Below are 21,876 nucleotides of genomic sequence, written 5' to 3'. Positions count from 1 at the left end.
ATTACGAAACCTTTTGTTAATCGTTATAAAATCTATTTGGTTTTTGAATAATATATTGTTGGTGTTATCTTTTGGAGAAGTTCACGTATATAATCAAATCTACCGTGAGGGTAGGTCGTAGTATGTATTTGTCATGACTTATTCTTTCTTCTGGCAGTACTGGATTAGTCTATCACCTCTTTCGTTTCTTTTACCTAACCCAAAATTTCCAGCTATATTTCCAGTTTTTCCTCGACCGACATTAGCAATAAAGTCGCCCCTAATTATTTTTACCTCCTGCTTCTTTATGTTTTTTGTTAACAGCTCTAAGTCCGCGTAGAATTTTTTGTCCTCAGCATCATTGCTATCAGATGTTGGTGCATACACTTGGATTAGATTTATGTTTAGAGGTTTGGTTTTCAGCTGAAGTAGCATCATACGTTCGTTAAAGGGAATGAAATTTATCATAAGCTCTTTTAAATTATTGTTGATAATAATTCAAACACCATGGCTGCGTTCTCCAGTGCTTTGGCCTTAGTAGAAAATAGTAATATTATCCTTGGTGTAGTTTCCAGAATTTGGCCATCGAACTTCTGAAAGACCCAATCATTGTATGTCTAATCTCTCAATTTCTAGCATGACTGTTGTTAATTTTTCTGCTTCATAAAGTATTCTTATATTCCACGTTGCTATGCGTTTTTTTTAACAACAAGGATAGATGCCTTTAAACTAAGAATAAATGAAGAACAATTCCGAGAGGTCTTAGCGGATAAGTTCGAATCTGATCCTTCACATAATCAAGATTAAATTGACGAGAATAATAAAAACATAAATAAAAACCTTCTTGCAGCAGGACTACAGGTCACAAAGAAAACAAGGACTAAAGAAGACAAAATAAGCAATGAAACTAAATAGCTAATGACGGAAAAAAGACAACTACTAGCGCAAAACAAACGCCATACTCAAGAATACAGAGAACTTAATAAAACAATTAGAAAAGAACTAAAACGCGACATACAAAAATGAAACGAGAACTTAATAGAGCGAGTCATTGAAAACAACAGAGGCTTAAAATGTCTAAGACCCGCACTGGGAGTTCAAAAAGTCATCAAAATTAAAGACGCCAACAATAAAGAAGAGAAGAACAAATATAAAATAACAAATATTGTCCAAGACTTCTACACATCCTTGTACAGCTCGCAAGGCCAGCCTAATGAAACAACAAATGAGAACGTCAAAAGAAAAATAAAAAACGTGGGATCAGAAGTACTACCAAATATAAAGGGATTCGAAATAGAAAGAGCTTTAGAAGAGCTAAAAAAATATTTACACACGCTACTATTACACAAAAACGGGGAAAATGTGATACAGAATTATAGACCTATATCGTTGCTCAGTCAAGTATACAAACTATTTATGAGAATTATTAACAACCGGTTAACCTACCAAATGGACAATTACCAGGTTGAACAGGCTGGCTTCCGCAAAGGATATAGTACATCAGACCATCTGCTGACAATGAGAACATTATCATGCTGATTTATATATTCGACAATAATTTTTAACATACCTGTATTAAAAGTATGTTCAGATTTTAAGTGGATCTTTCAATATTTTAGTTAAAGTTTTCGGACCAGATAAATGTTTTAATAAATGCACAGATCGGGTTTTAACATTCTTGGGGGTAGATTTTTTTCCACTTGGTAGATTTATTTTTGTTAATAAAAATGCTTCTGTTACAGAAAATGCTTTGCATAAACATGATATAACTAAGTGTGTTTTTGTTTTTATCATTTATTTTATGTCTGTTTTCTGTGCCAGTGTTTACTATAAATATTTTATTAAATATAAATTCGATACGTAATATAAAATAAATAAATCAAAACTCATAATTTTAAATAAAAACCTGAGATTTTTACATTCGACATTATTACATACAACTAATACTTTCAAAAATTTAGTATCAATCCATGCAATAAAGTATATTTCTGCGTTGTTATATTTTAAACAATGAGGTTTTTTTAACTCCATTAAGCCGTATGAAATGAAAAGGAAGAATTTATTTGTATGACGGCAAAAACAGTTTTGTTTTTTTTTAAGTGGTTAGTTCACACAATAATATTGACATGTTTTATATTTACCGAGGATTCAATCCAAAATTGTGTTTATCGTGGTAGTGGTATTATGTTAGTTCAGTAAATACGTTTATATTCTTTCAAAGCAATGGAGGGATATTTTCTGTTTATAGTATGTTAAGCTTTTATAAATTTAAAAATGACAGTTGTTGGTGGATAAATCAAATAAAAAACAAAAGAAGTTTTCAATAGTATTATACACATACTTACTAAAAATTCTTAAATAACTAAATCTAATGCAATTATTAAACTAGAGCTACCTCTATCTCCGAAAAAACTATACAGAATTTTTCAATTTACCAATATGTCTAGAAAAGCTGTACTTAATTTGTCTATTGGATTGAAATATTAATACGAAACTAAAATTTTCTTTCTACAGATTGCGTTTGTCTGTCTGTCTCTTCAGAAAAAACTGTAATATATATAACAAAAAACAACTGACGACGAATTACGATTCATCATTTAATGATAGAACATCCTGTGGTTTGTTCAGCCAGAAGCCTCTTCCAGCATGACAGTTGGACAGAGAGATTATGTCCTTCCAGAAGAACTCAAAGATTTTTATATGATCTGTTTTTCCAAGAGGACTTAAAAGGTTCCGGCAGTACGAAGACAATTATTGGTTTCGTGCATATCGGTTATAAGGTAATCCCTGAGATTTTTTAAGAACACATACATTTACTAGGTATATCATTTAAAATTATTTAAAAAATAAAAGCTATAGTCCGTCCCAAACCCTTCTTTCAGTGCGTCATAGTTGATCGAATTCTCTCTAACGCATTAAGCTAGAAGTGACAGAAAAAAACGTGAGTCTGTGATTATAATACATAGAACTTAGAAAATTATGTATCGTGCACGGGTATTTGCATATTAAAGCGAATTCTACTTACGGATGTACAATTGGTTAGAGTTTAGAATACGCTAAATAGATATCCAATCAATGATGCGCATAAATATAATTTGACGCAGATGGTCTCGATTGTGACAGTATTTTCACAATGTCAACTGATAAAATGATAATTGTCATTCCAGGTTAGTATTTTCAAACATTTTATAGTGAAAATTTAATTTTGTATTTATTGTCATAAAAATATTTTACATATGCCGAGATATACCGAGAAGAAACAAAGACTAATATAACGCTAATATTAAAATTATTAAATTATGTTCAATATGAAGAAGAGGCTGGGACAACTTTATTACCAGTTCCTGCCGTTCCTGCCAATAACTATGAACATGTTATTAGAACTCGTGTATACAGGATGTTTAGTGAAGGTTCGTATAAAAATACAGTTAGCCATAACCTACTGAACTAGCGTCTTTAAATTTTTTCTTGTTCATTTTAGGCCAACATGCTTACTCTTCATACCAAATTCAAGTTGGACTAAACACTCTTTAGTAGAATGGTTAAAAGGGAAACATATACAAGTTTTAACAACCATGATGAAACTTGAATTATTAGAGATGGTAAATCTTAGCTAATTAAGTACTTTCCTTGGAATGTATACAATAGGAATTATAACAACTTGCCGTTCCAATATAATGCGCAATAAAAATTTATATACAGGACGGGACCTTTAATATATTCAAAATTAAAACAATTTTGAATTGTAAAAATTTTTATTTTGTATTAAAAAATAACCTTTTCACATTTAACCGATTACGATCCTGCAACTGTCAGATTTAACTAAAATGTCATGCAATAATTCTCGACATTCTTAAAATCCTATATATGACGTCAAAATTAGTGACGCACTGAAAGAACATGTTTGGGACAGACTTGTACACTTTAGATGTTTCACGCAGGAAGCTCAATATTTTTTTTTTATTTTAACGAGAACTTCAGCAATTTTCACACTTCGTATTCGATGTAAAATCTTGTCCAAAGGGAACCTCATGGTTCCCCAAGACAATTTCGTGTCAATGGTCATCGGTACATTATATTTCCAACCTTCCCTTTTAATCAGATTTATATTATATAAAAAAAATTTGACTTTTCTATTCTGTCCTGCCTAAACGAGTATTTTTGTTATCTAGTTGATTTTTCATACAAAGTTTGTATTAGTCATATTATTTTTTGTTTTTCCCTTCGTAATCGTTGAGCCCTTTCTGTCAAAAATAGTTGCTTTTTTAATTGCTTTAGTGTCTCCAACAATAAAGTTAAATTTCCTTTTTTTTTAATTATAATTTTTTTAAATTGTTTACTAAGCTCTAATTAAAACAAGCTACTTTTTCTTCTAGCTTCATGTTTCGATAAATTGTACATCAGCGATAGGATAGAAGTATTGTATTATATTTTATTGTTTTCCTGTTAACATACTGTGACATTTTTGGTACTTTTTTTAGTTTTTATTAAATCTAAAAAAATTGTAATGTGTTTATTGCAATTTTATTGTAGTTACTAAATGTATTTTTAACACCTAAACCTATGCATTTGACATTGTTTGATATCTTTATATGACTTTACAGTGATTAGAACTGAAGAAGTGCAGAAATACTGCACGAAACGTTTTCTATTAAAAGATTGAAACAGTTTGTTTATAGTTTTTTCTCCTTGACGGATATCTTCATTTACAGTGAGATTTTAATCTCACTCACTTTGTGTATTTCAATTTAGACGGTCGTACTCCTTTCAATATATATATATATATATATATATATATATATATATATATATATATATATATATATATATATATATATATATATATATATATATATATATATTAGGGTAGAAGAAATTTTTCAAGATTTACCCTACCCTTCTAAACTTCACGCAATCGGACGTTCTATTGTCCGTCTTACCTTGACTTCACTGTAGGCACAGTCTATTTTAGCCAATAACGACGCAAAATTTCATCAAAAAATTGATTGTAGAAGATTTGCGTTTTTTAGTATGAAATATAAATAGCTAAAATATTTAAGAAACGGAATTACATGCTAAAATTATCTTTATTTTGTGGTTTATGTCAGAAACACATTATTTTCGAATCATACTTGCACGTAAATAAAATGAACTTATAATACTTACATGTAAATATAAAACATAATAATAAGAACTATAAAACTGATATGGTAAAACAGAAAAAATAACAGCATCTAAAATGGCTAAATACAAAAAATACTGAAGACCATCAAGCTTACAAAGAAGCCGATAGACAACTACGAAAAATGATAAAACAAGAAAAGAATAAAACATGGGATCAGAAATGTCAAGAAATCAATACATACATCGGAGGGAAGCAATGTACAGAGGTATGGAATTTTATACAATCAGTAAAAAATACAGGAAAAGACAAAGCACACATACACACCATAAAACCAAGACAATGGAAAGATCACTATGAAAGCTTGCTGACAGAGACAAGACAAGAATACCTAGCAAACTCCCCAACACAGTCAGTATATATACAAGGAGAGGAAGCGAGGGTAGACATCGAAACAGTAAGGAAGGCTGTAATGACCCTAAAGAATGGTAAATCCGCTGGACCTGAGGGAATCTATGCTGAAATGCTTAAGAATGGAACTCATAAACTATTTGAAATATTAACTTATGTGATCAATCAGTGTCTAAATGGACACCCAGTACCAGAACAATGGAGAACGGCATACATGTCCTCAATACACAAAAAGGGGGACAAAAGGAATTGTAATAATTATAGAGGCATATCGATAGCCAGCACCCTGAGCAGACTGTATGGACGAATTTTGAGAAATATGATCGAGGAAGAATATAAGCACAATGAAGAGGAAGAACAAAGCGGGTTCCGTGCAGGAAGATCGTGCACCGATAACGTTTTTTGTCTTAAACAAATAATAGAAAAAAGATCGGCTAAGAATCTAGAAACTCATATTACTTTTGTAGACCTGCAAAAAGCATATGACAACATCCCCTTAACAAAACTGTGGACAACGTTGAAAAGATCTAACATCAACCACACATTGATAAATGCTGTACAAGAACTATATAGAGACTCTAAGGCACAGATAAAAACAGGAAAATATCTAACGGAAGAATTCCTGGTTACAAAAGGCTTGCGACAGGGATGCTGTATCTCACCAACCTTATTCAAGATATATGCTTCAGCGGCATTGGAAAGATGGAAAAGAAAGGTACATAGGATGGGTATAGAGGTTAGCAATGAATGTATATATACACTCCAGTTTGCCGATGACCAGGTAGTGCTAGCGACCGACAGGGAAGACATGCAGTACATGCTAAGAAAACTGATAGAAGAATATAACGACTGGGGAATGAATGTCAATACAACAAAAACCAAATATCTTTGTATTGGAAACGAGTCAGATAACATAGACCTCGAAAACGGACAACATATTTCCTGCTGTCAGAGCTATGACTACTTGGGTGTTGCCTTTGACAATACAGGAACTGATACACGGGAAATAGAAAAACGAATCACTCAAGCAAAGAAAGTCTTAGGATGTCTCAATAGTATACTGTGGAGTAAAGAGATAACGAAAGGAAGGAAATTTAATATATATGAGACCATGATTAAAACTACTCTTCTTTATGGCGCTGAAACATGGAGAATTAGTGAAAAGAACAAAAAGCGAATAGAAGCAGTAGAGATGGATGCAATGAGAAGATCTTTAGGTATTTCCAGACGAGATCGAATCAGAAATGATGTAATAAAACAACGTATGGGAATAGAAGGAAATATAACTCAAGATATAGAGAAGAAACAATTAAGGTGGTATGAGCATGTTCAACGGATGCCAGCATCAAGACTTCCCAAAAAAGTAATAGAATGGCAACCGATAGGTCGACGGAAAAGAGGAAGACCCAGATTAGAATGGCAACACGGCGTAAACAAGTCCATGAGCGAAAGAAATTTAACAACAAACGACTGCGAAGATAGGAAGAAATGGTGTTTAGGTATCGGACAACTTCGAAAGACGTTCTAAACCGATGTATATATATATATATATATATATATATATATATATATATATATATATATATATATAAATATATATATATATATATATATATATATATATATATATATATATATATATATAACTGATATAATAGTCGATATACATTGAAAAACATATTATGACTAAAACTGAATAAATTCTACGTAAAAAACTGAAAACTACATGTTTTGTCTCATTATTTACCCTCTGAAATCAAAACTCTATGCAAACCTTTGTCATGAACAAATAGATAGTTATGTAGTTGAGAGAATTACATTTTAAATTTAGATACAATTACCTTTACAAAGAATAGAATACGATACAGCAATTGTAACGTTATCATAGAAATAAAATTACGTCTCTTCGAAATAGTGATAAAATTATATTAAAGGACAAAGAATCTACTTATTCATCTAATACCTTCGAACAAAGACTCTGCTTGTGTTATATCAAGGAATAAGTGAATTCTTATTGAACGCTGTACTTCTGCATAAAATATCAGACAGAGCTTGCAGATGTAAGGCGTAGAAATATATTTGTTTTAGGATAAGTATCATTTAAAATAATTTTTTTTTAAATATTAAATCATCCTTCAACTTTTTAAGCTCGTACATTGCTCCCAGTTAATAACTTTGCTAGATTATTGCTTTGCACGTAAACTACATTTTTTATCAAACTCTTTGATACTATCTTTATTATGTGCAGGCGTTACATTTGTTTAACCTTTTTGTATTCTACATATATATATATATATATATATATATATATATATATATATATATATATATATATATATATATATATATATATATATATATATATATATATATATATATATATATATATATATAACTTCTTCTTAGAGTGCCATATCCCTACGGAACGTCGGCGACTACCATGCTTATAATATCGTTATACTGATCTCGGTCTTGCGCTACGTGTAGCAATTGGTCCGCTGTCAAACCTGTCCACTGCCGCAAATTCCTTAACCAAGAGAGTTTCTTCCGTCCTATCCATTTCTTTCCTTCGATTTTACCGTTGAGAATTAGCCGAAGGAACTCATATCTTGGTCCTCTGATTATATTGTCCAAGATATTCTAGTTTATGCCTCTTAATAATATTTAATAGAGTTCGTTGATGTCCCATTCTTCGAAGAACTTCTTCGTTTCTGGTTCTGCTAGTCCATGGAATTTTTAGTATCCTTCGGTACAACCACATCTCAAACGCCTCGATTTTATTCATGATATCGGCGTTTAAAGTCCAAGTTTCACATCCATACAAAAGTACAGACCAGACGTAACATCTTGTAAACTTTTCACGGATTTCTAAATTTAATGAGTTATTGGATAATAGAGGCTTGAATTTTTGAAATGAGTTTCTTGCCTGTTCAAATCTACATCGAATTTCGAAGGATGGATCCAGATTTTGGGTAATCCAACATCCAAGGTATTTGAATCTCTAAACTCTCTGCAGCGGTTGTTGGTTTAATATCAGTTGGGTTGAGCCGATATCCACTTTACTGGTCACCATGTATTTAGTTTTATCGATATTTATCGACAGTCCCCAATTTGTGCATTCCATGTCAACTCTATTGATTAGCTCCTGCAGATCTTCGATGTTATCAGCTAGAATCACAGTATCGTCGGCGTACCGTATATTGTTAATTATTTCTCCTCCTATGATAATTCCTTTTTGATCTTTTAAAGCTTCCCTAAATAGATTCTCAGAATACACGTTAAAGAGGGTGGGAGACAGTACACAGCCCTGCCTTATGCCTCGTTCAATACTGATTGGCTTTGATTCTCTGTTGTTGGTATTAATAATGGCTGTTTGGTTCCAGTAAAGTTTGGCAATAAGTTTGATGTCTTTCTCATCTAGTTGGATGCTCTGCAAGACGGTAATTAGTCTGGTATGCTGAACGCGATCAAATGCCTTTTCGAAATCAATGAAGCACATATATACGGGTTTTCTTACCTCCCAACATCGTTGAAGGAGTGTTTGCATAGAAAATAGTGCTTCTCTAGTTCCAAGGCATCTCCGGAACCCGAACTGCTCTTGACTAATTATTTCTTCGCACTTGTTGTTAATTCGGTTTAGAAGAATATGCAACAGTATTTTAACGGCATGGCTCATTAAACTAATGAGTCTACAATCGCTACATTTCTTAACGTTTGGTTTCTTAGGTAGAGGAATAAAGATCGATTTTAACCAGTCCGATGGAATTTCACTGGTATCATATATTTGATTGAAAAGTACAGTGAGTTCTTTTATATTGTCATTTGAGAGTAATTTTAGCCATTCGCTGTATATTTGATCTGGTCCACTGGCTTTGTTGTTTTTGGCTAGATGTATGGCTTTTTCCACTTCAGCTTTTAAGATTGATGGTCCTGTATTTGCACTTAAGTTAGGTAGTGATCCTCGATCATCCTTAAATAATGCTTTAATGTAGTTTTCCCCTTCCTCCATTACTTCGTCTTCTAGGGATAGTGCATGACCTTCATTATTCGTTAATGTTATGGGTGTATTTCTTTTGTGTACTGTAACTTCTTTTATTTTCTTATGTGTGTTAAATTCGTCATGTTTTCGTTGCAATTCTTCTAGTTCCTCACATTTTGCTCGCATCCATAACTCTTTGGCTTCCCTGATTTTTCTTCGAATCAGATTATGCTTTCGTTTATACTCTGAGTTATTTCTATTTTTAAGCTGTCTTCTTTCGTCCATCATTTCGATTATTTCATCTTTCATCCACGCTTGCTTTTTATAATGGGTGACAGTTCCACTTTGCGTTGCTGTATCGATGATACCAGTCTTTATGTTATCCCATCTTTCTTCGACTGTTGGTACATTGTATACTTGTGTGATGTTGTCTCGAATTTTTTCGTTCATTGTCTGCTCAAAGTGATGTTTAAATTCTTCTTCTTTTAGTTTTTGTCTATCGTATTTCTTTGTAATGGAAGGCTTTTTGATTGTCTTTAATTTTAGGTTGATTTTAGATACCAGTAAATTGTGATCGGTGGCTGCGTCAGCACTTGAATATGTCTTAGTACATTTACATGAGTTTCGAAATCTATTGTTAATCATGATATAATCTATTTGGTTACACAGTACACTACCATGGCCATCTCTCGATGATATCCATGTATAGAGACGTCTTTTTGGTTGTTTAAAACATTTGTTGGTGATAACAAAGTTTTCCTCTTGGCAGAACTCCACCAATCTATCACCTCTTTCATTTCTTTCCCCAAGACCGAATCCTCCAGTAATTCCGGGAGTTATGTCTTCTCCTACTTTAGCGTTGAAGTCTCCCATTATTACACAGATTTCGTGTTTTTTTGTGTTATTTAGTGCTTGCTTTAATTCATGGTAAAATTCATTAATTTCGTTGTCTGTACTGTTACTTGTAGGAGTGTATACTTGTATTAAGTTTATATTAATCTTACTTTTAATAGTTATCATCATTCTTCGCTCTGAAAGAGGAACAAATTTGTCAACCAGGTTTTCAAGTCGTTCCTCGAGAATTATAGCAACACTATTTTCATGAACATCATCCGTTTTTCCGGAGTAATAAGTAATATAACCTTCACTTTTTACAGTTCCCGATCCGGTCCATCTAGCTTCGCTAATTCCAAGGACTTGCAGGCCCAGACGTTTCATTTCGAGTTGTACATTTTTTAGCTTTCCTGATTGATATAAAGTTCTAACATTCCACGTAGCAATATGTTTTATTAATGATCTTTATTTTTATCTGATTTTTATTTTTATTTTTCCCTCCGGAGATTCTTAGCACCCCTGTTCCATTAAAGGGACGCTGGAGACTCGGGGCCGTAGTATGATTTGTATTTGTCATGGAGCTTTTCTTGGGAGATTTAGTGCAGTAGTTTCCCATTGCTTTCTGCACCGCAGTATCACAGCCAGTTAAATCATTATGGGATTGCCGCCTGTGGGTGTCTGTCGTCAAACCTGCTAGATGTCGTTCTATCAGCCTTGATTCAGTAATGGCATCACTGCTGCCTAATGCCATGCCCTCAGTTGATCCGCGGGTACTTATTTGGCTAAGCCTTATTCGTACCTGCCCTGCATATCTGCAGGAACATTCCCTATTAGCCATTGGGACGCGCCGTGTCGGGGTTGAGGACATCCCCCGCCCAGTCTGTCTTACGCAAAGTTTTGAGAGGCTCCTACTCAATTCAAAGTCCCTCCTCTACGCAAGCTGAGACCGGCACGGCGTAGCCGCGCTATATATATCTGCTGAATATTAAAAGCCAAAGTGTACTCTTGTTAACGATTTGGTTATATTTCGTTAGATTTCTCTTCTTCAGACATCTTCAGACGAAAGCTACAATTGTGTTACAAAATGGTGAAATTGTATAATTTACAAAATAAGATAAAATACTTCCTTGTGTAAGGTTGCAGTAAAAAGTTGTGTAAATCTTTTTTCAAAATTATGCACCACCCAGACAATTTAAGTTTATATATCTAATGTGGCAATTTAAATTTAATTGTTAATTTAACACAAATTTATGGACAAACAATTATTAAAATACACATATTAGGACAAACACATTTAATAATTAACAATTGAAAAACAAGCTTACTTTTTTGTTTAAGATATTCCAGTTAAAAAATAGCACTAATTTTTTCGATTTTGTAAGTAATTGTTTGGCTTTGTTTCACGAGGTGATAAACTATAAACAACTTATAAATTTAATTTAATTTATTTATTAATTTCTTTGAATAAGAAAAAACACATACTAGTGGTATTTGTTGATGTAGATAAGGTACTTATTTGATCTATACAGTTGTATAATTGTTGTATTATTATTTATTTAATAATAAGCTACATCCCTAACTTATGCTTCGCAGTTTATATCGTATATTAAAGAAAATACAAAGGCTATAAATATCTATTAAAGATCTATTTTTTTTTTTTCAGGAACAAGTACTCCTTTGATGGACTCTAATATAATGCAGTAAGTTATAATTACAAGTATATTATATTTATGTTTAATAACCTTTAGTATTTACTAATTTAAAAATTTTTGCTATAGTAATGTAAGAATTATAGCGTAGAAAAAAAGAAATATTTAACTTGATTTGAGAAAAAATATGAAACTATTTGAGACGGTTTTCGATAACAGTGGCATTTAGTCAAATTGTGCGTTAAAAACGTTAATAATTGTAAACAATAATTTGATAATATAAACGACCAAGTACCTTATAGAAAAATGTGTAGAACACTCATAAAAATTAAATGAAATTTTGCAAATCTCTAATTACAGTATTATATATTATAATTTTCATGCACTGCTTTCCTAAGAACAGTTGTAAAGAATATTTTTAAATAAATTTTAAAACAATTTTACAGCAATTAATTTACTACAAGAAGTATTAAAATATTTTCATAAGAGCTTTTTTCAGAGAAGATATATGTCAAAAATCTCGAACTTTTTTTTGAGTGTAGAAATAGAATTAAACGTCCTGACAAATGTTCTTTTTAGAGAAGTTGAAAGAAATAAATGGTATAACCAATAAATCAATGTCCATTTGTACTTTTCCGTTAAATCACCGATTAAAAAAGTGGTTCAAAAATCAGGAGTGGTAGTTTACTTCTCCAATTCATTTTAAAATTAAATGCACAGAATAAGTGATAAAAAACATATATATAAGTAAATATATGCCAACAAATAACATCTTATATTATGTCCAAGTTTGTCACAAATGAATGTTTAAAATATGCTGTAGCAAAAAATTTTAAAAATAATGTATGTAGAACATATTAGAGACAAATTAAACAGCAAACAGTACCTATAGTAATATAGGAATTAAAAATCGTAACAAACAAACAAGAATACCTTATGAACGCCGTGGATTTTGTTTAAAGATGACATAAAAGTATATTTGAAAATTAAAAATGTAATAAAATTGAGGAGAAAATTTGTGAAATAAAACTGCTAAACTAAGCAGAAAAATATATAATTCTGCAAAATCAACAGAGACTCAAACCCATTAACGGTCAGTCGGAAAAGAGGAAATATATAAAAGAATAACAGGGGGACGAAGTATACATAAGGAATCAAATGAAAATGGGAAAAGTTAATAGAATTTGCTACAGAGAACAAAATGAAGATAGCTAGCACAAGGTTTGATCCCAATGACATTCGTAAGGTAACATGAACTTCTATCGATGGAAATTAAAATCACACATGATAAGGCAATAATCGATTGCAGGAGTTACAGAGGGGCAGATAAGAACAGTGACCATACACTAATAATAGCAAAACTAAAACAAGAACTACCAATAATACTAAACCTGTTAGAGATAGATTAAATTACCAATTAGAGCGCCTTCAGGAGAAGCAGGCTGTAAACAGAGTAGAGGAAGAAATAAATAAAAAACTAGAGAATTCTGTCAAACAGGATATAGATAAAGAGTGGCAGACCATACAGACAGCCATATCGGAAGCAGCGGAAAAGGGTATAGAAAGAGAGCATATAAAAAGACGGCAAGACTAGTTCTATAAAGAATATAGGAATGTTTGGGCTAGAAAAAACGGGGAAAAACTACAATAAGATAAAGAAATTACCCAAAATGTGATCTAAAAATAGCTGGCAAGAAGAAGGAAAGTGAAAAGAATTTGCAAAAAAAGAGAACAGCTAGAAAAGCAATTAAAAAACATAGAGTATGCCTACATAAACAAAAAGGCAAATAATTTCTACCAAGAAGTTAAGAAATCCAGAGAAACTACAAAGAATAAACCACAGTATTACAGAAACAAAGAAGGCTTACTTCTAGGTAAAACAACAGAAAAATTAAACAAATGGGCGGAATATTTCGAACATCTATTAAATACAGACCAACAAGAGGAACTTGAGGAAAATGAGAATTGGTAAGATATATATGGTATATATATATATATATATATATATATATATATATATATATATATATATATATATATATATATATATATATATTGTGACAATTAAGGTTTATAGAAAATAATTTATAAGTTATATATTACATAATATTAGATATAAAAAAGTATTTGATTATTTTAAATAAGTTATATACTAGAGAAATTTATAAAAATATATTTATGTGAGGGCATTTTTAATAAATTAGCATATAATAATTATAAAAAGTTGTATTTTAGTAATTATAATGTGGTAGATAGATATAAGTGAGCCATGTGCTTAGGCAACCAAAAATACTCTCGGAGATTGACAGATATTTATACTCTGAAGTGACGTTTAAGAATATTTACGAATATAAAGTGAGTTATTATAATAATATATTGTTTGAAATGTGTATTTTATTAACCCCTTAACGTACACATTAATTTTGAAGTTATGGTCAAAAAATAATCGAATTTTTTTTTTAGTAAAAATGTTTTGTTTTGGTTATAATTGAATAAAAAAAATATTTTCAATGGCGTAAAACCTTTACTTTTCGTGGGGGGAGGGGTGTATGCAAATCCGTTGAAATTTAAAAATTTTGTTTAGACGAAATACTTTGAATAGGTAAATAGTAGTATGATTTATATGAACAATACAAATATTCCAACATATTTTATTGACACACACACACACACACACACACACACACACACAATATTGTATTTTAGATGAATTATAATAAAATTTAGTAAAACAAAAAATATACACATTACTCTAACCTACCGAATATTATATGCAAAATTTACTTACCAAACAATATAATAATATGTTGAAAATAAGGCACAAATTAGTTCAAATGCAAAAAACAATAAATATCGACTTCAGACGACTTTACACCGGCAAGACAGAAGGCTTGTATCAAAACAAAAGTTCGACAATAATATCGGTTATAAATGATGATGATTGCAAATTGCAAGTTATGAGATAATAAATATATTTTAAAGTAACTCAATACTGACTGAGTCATCTATTTTATAATAGAAAAATAATTTAGATATATGCTTACATATGTCTCTTTATACAAATATCCGCTTTGCAAGACTTGAAAAATTTTATGGATAAAATTTAACCGGCGCCCGTGTCCCAGACGAGCGCGTACAAAATTACCAGTAAGGCGCGCCCGTGTCTGAGACGGGCACGTACGTTAAGGGGTTAAATTAGAATGTTAAGTTACTAATTTAATTATATATTCTGATCTGAAAAGCCTAAATGTAAACAAAATTATTAATAGAAAAGAATGGAATTCTCTGGATCTCCGGAGATGGCCATGTTTGCGAAATGGTTTGTTCCAGAAAATTCATACAAGTATGAAATAGAACAAATTGGAACATGATCTCTTACGAGATGGTTCTAGAATGTCCAAAAGATATAAATACCCGTGATTTGTATTCAAGATGGCAGTTTTTGAAAGTTTTTAGTCAGAAAAGTTGTAGATAGTGCAGTCAGAAGAGTTTTGGAAGTTTTTAGTCAGAAGTCAAGCAGTTTATTATGAAAGTTAGTTGGAGTCAGTGAATCAAGTACAAATAGTCAAAATGTTTAATATAGTGAGTTAAATGAAGATTAAAAATTATGCATATAATTTAATGCACATTTATAATTATACACAAATAATTATTGAAGATAAAAAAGGTATATTGGAAGAAATTAAATTATATTATGGTTGGAGATTAGTATAAATCAACTTATAATAATTGGATATTGGTATATTGAAAAGAAGAATAAATATAAATGCTGTTTGCTGGTTTGGTTGGTGGTGTATAGATGCTGGTGAAGAAAAATATATCTTAAATTGGTAGAAGCTGATAATTGAAAAAAGTAATTTCACAAAAAACAAGGATAACTGAAGTACGAAGACATACAGTGGTGATTAGAATCTATATACTTAGTGGAAAATAGTTCATTTAGGCATTCAGTGAAAGAAAGGTACAAAATTTTGTTAATATAATTTAGTTAGTGTCATAACAATTTCAATTTTGAAGATAGTTTTGTTTAAATTTTAGATTGTCTATAGAATTTAATTAGTTTTATAAGAATATCAATTTAAAGATAGTTTATTTTAAATTTACATTGACTAGGTTAGATATATATATGTGTGTTTCATAATAGTTATAATAAAGATAATTTAAAAAAGTACTTACAAGCTAATTCTTTGAGAACCGCGATAAAAACCCTATATATTATATTATTAAAAATACTCATTGCTCATCATTCAAACAAAAATCACATCATAACAATTTTGGCGCCCAACGTGGGGCTCTCTATTTAAAAGAATTAGTTTGGGAAGATAAGTGCTCTCATATAATTAAATTAATTTTCATTAGAAAGAAAAAATTATAGATTTTATTTTTAATTATATTTGAACAAGTAAAGTCTCAAAATGTCTCAAGGAAAGAAAGGTACAAGAAGCAAAAAGAATGAAGAAGATGTGGAAGTAGAAACACAACCTATACAAGAGGAGAGTTTAGTTCAAGTTCCACAAGATACTGCAGAAATGAATCCAGAAAGAGAGGAAAATGTCAATATGGCAGCTTTGATGTCATTAATGATGCAGATGAACAAGACAATGGAAGAGAATACGAAAAAAATGGAAGAGAATTCAAAAGAAGTCAAAGAAGACATAAAAAAAATAGAACAGAAAATGGAAGAGAATACGAAAAAAATGGAAGAGATTTCAAAAGAAGTCAAAGAGGACATGAAAAAAATGGAACAGAATTCAAAAGAAGTCAAAGAAGACATGAAAAAAATGGAACAGAAATTGGAAGAGAATCATAGAAAATTAGAGAAGAAAATAGAAGATAATAATAATAAAATTGTAAAACAAATGGATAAAAAACTTGAAGCTGCAGAGAAAAAAGTAGCAAATGAAATAAAAAGTATACGGAATGACTACAAGAAAAGGATAGAAAATGAGAGGACAGAAGTAAAGAGGATTATTCAAGATAATAAGATAGATATAGAACAGAAAATAGAGTTACAGAAAGGTAACTTAGAAGTAAAAATTAACGAAGACAGGAGAAACACAGAAGAAAAATTAGACGATATACAACAAAATATCCAAATAAATTGTAATCAAATAAGAAATGTGGAACAGAGAATAGATGATATTTCACAAATGAGAGACATAGGGAGACCTTACTTAAATTTAACAAATGAGACTGGGATTAAATTCTCTGGTAATATAAAAAATTTGCATCCTAGAGTATACATAAATAGTTTAAAACATAAATTAAGATTTGTGAATAATATTAATGATATTAAAGATTATATTAGAATGACATTAAATGACAATGCAGCAACTTGGTTTGCTAGTATTGAGAATGATTTAGATAATTTTCAAACATTTGAAAATAAATTTTTAAATTATTATTGGGGTGAATTAGAGCAAGCCAAGTTTAGAGAAATTCTATATTTTGGAAAGTATAATCAAAATTTAAAATCAAATATGGTAGATTATGCATTGAAATTGATAACAGTTGCAAAATATTTAGAACCACCACTTAGAGAGGATGAAACAGTCTTAAATGTATCTAGACATTTTGATGCTGATGTTGTGCAGACCGTAACTGTACAAAATATCCAAACAATAGATAGTTTTATTAATTTTATTCAAAGAATACAAAGAGGCAATATGACAAGTAATAATAACAACAGAAAAAACAACAATAACTTTCAATATAATAAAAATGATAATCAACAATATAGACAATCATATAACAATAATACTAGGTATGGTAATAATTTACAAAATTTTAATAATAATAACAGTAATCCAAATAGACAGAACTTTAATAATAATACTAGTTATAATAGACAAAATTTTAATAATAATACTAATTATAATAGACAACATTTTAATGACAGTACTAATAATAATAGACAAGATTTTAACAATAGAAGAAATACAGAGCAACCTAACTATAACAGACAGGTAAATTGTGTTCAAAGGAATAGAAGCTGCGAAGACAGGGAACAAAATAGTACAAGGCAGGAAAATGTGAGTAGAAGTCATAGTAGGGAAAGACATAGGACATCAGATCCAAGTGGTCAGATACAATCTGACAATTCTAATAATCAAAATTTTGTGCAGTAAACTTTCTGAATTACAAGTTAGGCCATTGCTATTATGAAAAACCTTCTGAATTTATTTCTTTAGGTGAAGATAAAATTATTGAATCTATTAATTTAATTTATATAAATGCTTTGGCCAAAAATAAAATGATTAAGATTATGATAGATACTGGTTCAGAAAGTACTTTAGTCTCGGAGAATTTTATTTTTAATACATTAAAACTATCAGATATAATAAAGATTCCAAAAATTAAAATTGTTGGTGCAAATAATAAGAAGTTGGGTGAAATTGATAAACTAGCCAATTTTAAAATTAATATTCTTAATAAAGAAATTAATATGCAAGGATTTATTGTCAAGGATTTATGTGTTGATATATTAATGGGAAATGATGAATTGGAAAAGAAGAAAGTAAAGATAGATTTTGAAGAAAAAATGGTAACTTTGGAAGGGCAAATAATTAAATTTATGCAGAAAGATGAGGTAGAAGAAGGAATAAGAGTTGATAGGATATTATTAAAAGAAAATAATGATGTTTATGAAGAAGAAATGTATTTTGATGATAGGGAAATGTCCCAGAAGAGTGTAAAGAATAATTATTGTAGTGAATATTTAAGGAATGGAAATTTTAAGCAGATGGATGCCTACGAGGCGGAGTGCGTAAAATTGGAAGCAAGGAATAATGAGTACATAATGAAGAATAATTTTATTTGTAAAGAAGAAGATATAATGAAAGTTTTAAATTGCCCTGAAGAATATAAATCAATAGTCATTTCCATATTGCAGCAACACAAGGGACTTGTCAATAAAGAAAATAGAATTGCACAGAATTATATCCATAGTATAAGAGTTAAGGAGAAAAAAGATTTTAAAACAAAATCATACCCAATACCATATAAATACAGAGAAGAAGTAAACAAAACAATTAATAATATGTTAGAAGATGGGATCATTGAGAAGGCAGACACACGTTTTATTAACCCCATAGTAGTAGTACGAAAAAGATCAGGTGAAATCAGGTTATGTTTGGATGCAAGGAATATTAACAAGATTACTGAAAAGCAATTTGAAGCACCAATGAGTATAGATGGAATATTAGGAAGAATTACAGGAATGGCATTTTTCACTAAAATTGATTTACAGCATAGTTTCTGGTTAATACCTCTAGAAAGAAAAAGTAGACAGTATACAGGATTTCAGATAGATGGAGTAGTATATCAATTCAAAGTAGTACCATTTGGACTTCAATCATCTTGCAGTGCTCTATGTAGATGTCTTCATGATATTTTGGATCAATATGAACATTTTGTAATTCACTACATTGATGATATATTAATTTTTTCTAAAACGGCTGAAGATCATGAGAAACACCTAAAAATTATAATAAATAGATTAGACAAAGTTGGACTAAAAATAAATCAAGAAAAATGTACATTTTTTCAAAAAGAAGTAATATATTTAGGTTATAAACTTAATACTAAGGGAATCGAAATGGATCCAGAACGGACACAAGTCATTCAGGAATATAAAACACCACACAATTTAAGAACTTTAAGAGGATTTATTGGAATAATTAATTATTATAAAAGGATGATACCAGATCTAAGTATAAAAGAAATTCCATTACTTGAACTACTGAGAAAAGGTGTAAAATGGAGATGGGATCAGAGAAGAGAACTAGCATTCCAAGAAATTAAAAACATTTTTCTGTCAAATTTGAAAATATACTATCCTGACTACACACAGCCATTCATATTAAGAACAGATGCATCAATAGAGAGATTATCAGGGGTATTATTACAAATACATGATGGGGTCGAATACCCAATACAATTCATTTCAAGAATTACAAAGCCACATGAAAAGGGTTACTCAGTTTCAGAATTAGAACTAGCAAGTATAATACACTGTGTCACAAAATTAAGATTTTATTTGTTGGGTAATGAATTTACAATAGAAACAGATCACCAAGCTTTAACATCTATATTAAATAACAAATATGGAAACAGTAGAATACATCGGTGGAGTCTAATACTTAGTGAATACTGCTTTGAAATCAAATACATTTCTGGAAAATCCAATATAGTGGCAGATGCTTTATCAAGGTTAGAAAATACACCACAAAAAGGGCAGCGAACAATAAAAATTGGATTAAATCAATTAGTAGAAAGTACTGGATTATATTCTAAAGAAGAAATTATAAGAGATCAGATCAATTTGAGTGAAAAACAAAAGGTCCTTAGGAAAGATGGAGTATATTATAAAATAATAAATGGCATAGAAGTATATGTAATAACTAGAACTTTAGCAAAGAAAATATTGAAAAATTTACATAACAATTATATGCATATTGGTTCAAGAAAGCTATGGATGCTATTTAGGGACAATTATTTTGCTAAGAATGACATAAGTATAGCAAAGGAAATTACTACCCAATGCCCAATATGTCAACTAAACAAAGAAAAGAATTTCAAAAACCAGAACACATATAAATCTAATGTTGTATATGAAAAACTAAATACAGTTTCCATGGATTTTATTTCAAATTTAGTTCTCAGTCCAACAGGAAAAAAGCATATACTAGTGATAGTTGATTTATATACAAAATTTATTAAACTATATCCCTGCTCCAGAACAAATGTTAAAACATTAAAATTATATATTAATCAATTTTTCGAAGAAATAGGACCATTTAGAAATTGCATAATAGATAATGCTACATATTTTAACAACCAAAAATTTCGGGCATTTTGTGAGAAAAAGGGAATCAACATTCATTTTACAAGTATCAGACATCCTCAGGCAAATCCTGCAGAAAGATATATTAAAGAAGTTATAAAATATTTAAGGATACTGTGCCAAAATCAACACGAAACTTGGCAGCAACATATACCACAAGTAGAGTATTTTTTAAATAATACACATAATTTGAATACAGAGGAAGTACCAGAATATTTAATGTTTGGCCATATAGGAAACAGAAAGTGGATTAGTGAATATAATCAGGATATGTTAGAACAAGTAATGCAGAAAGTGAATAACCGAATTAGGAGGAAAGCTGAAAAATATATCAGAAGACAAAATCGAAATATAAAAAAACCAATCACATTTCAAAAAGGAGACCTAGTGTTAATTCGTTCACTTAGAAAAAGTAATGTTAAAGAAAACCGTTGTAAGAAATTACAACCAATGTTTGAAGGTCCATATACAATTGAAAATCAGAATGGACTAAATAGTTATGTGTTAATAGATGCAGAGAACAGACTAAGAGGCCTGTTTCATATCAATGACATCTTTAAGTATCATGAAGAGATTGAATAATTTTTTCTATACCTTTTAACACTAATATACAAATACTTACTGTTACTATAACAGATTACTGATATATCCATTTTATTCAATAGACTTGATTTGTTAAATAGATGGTAGATTTCATTGTTGTGAATAAATTTGACATCATACTTGTTGAATTGTGTACATATGGAAATTGTTTGGTACCCTAAAAATCATAATTTGGGGTTAGATACAGAATTGATTGTGTAAATGTCTGTATAAAAAGTGTAAAACTTACCAATTTATATGGATGAAAGCCTTTTGAATGGAAACAATTCCTAGATTTTGTCTATAAATAAACAGAACACAATATCCATTATATTTTTAATTAAGGTTATATTTTATTCTCTGATAAAATCCATTCTCCATTTGACATGACAGTTTGACCATAGAATAGCCGAACTGTGATCCGTTGTTCTCTGTTTTGACATAGACAGCGAACAGGGATGTATTTAACACATTT

General features: G+C 30.2%; 1 long non-coding RNA gene across 1 annotated transcript in view; it reads left to right on the top strand.

Annotated features, from left to right (window-relative positions):
* The window catches only part of LOC140431215 (uncharacterized), a 353,293-nt gene that overhangs the window by 209,529 nt on the left and 121,888 nt on the right, over positions 1–21,876 (top strand). The window contains exon 3 of the long non-coding RNA XR_011949642.1: positions 11,989–12,025. This is a non-coding gene — a long non-coding RNA (uncharacterized lncRNA). The remainder of the gene's footprint in view (positions 1–11,988; positions 12,026–21,876) is intronic.

Source organism: Diabrotica undecimpunctata, unplaced genomic scaffold, assembly GCF_040954645.1.
Source record: "Diabrotica undecimpunctata isolate CICGRU unplaced genomic scaffold, icDiaUnde3 ctg00000444.1, whole genome shotgun sequence".
In the NCBI taxonomy this organism is placed as follows: Eukaryota; Metazoa; Arthropoda; class Insecta; order Coleoptera; family Chrysomelidae; genus Diabrotica; species Diabrotica undecimpunctata.
Note: the sequence above shows the minus strand (reverse complement) of the source record. Positions and strands in the feature narration are given on the sequence as shown.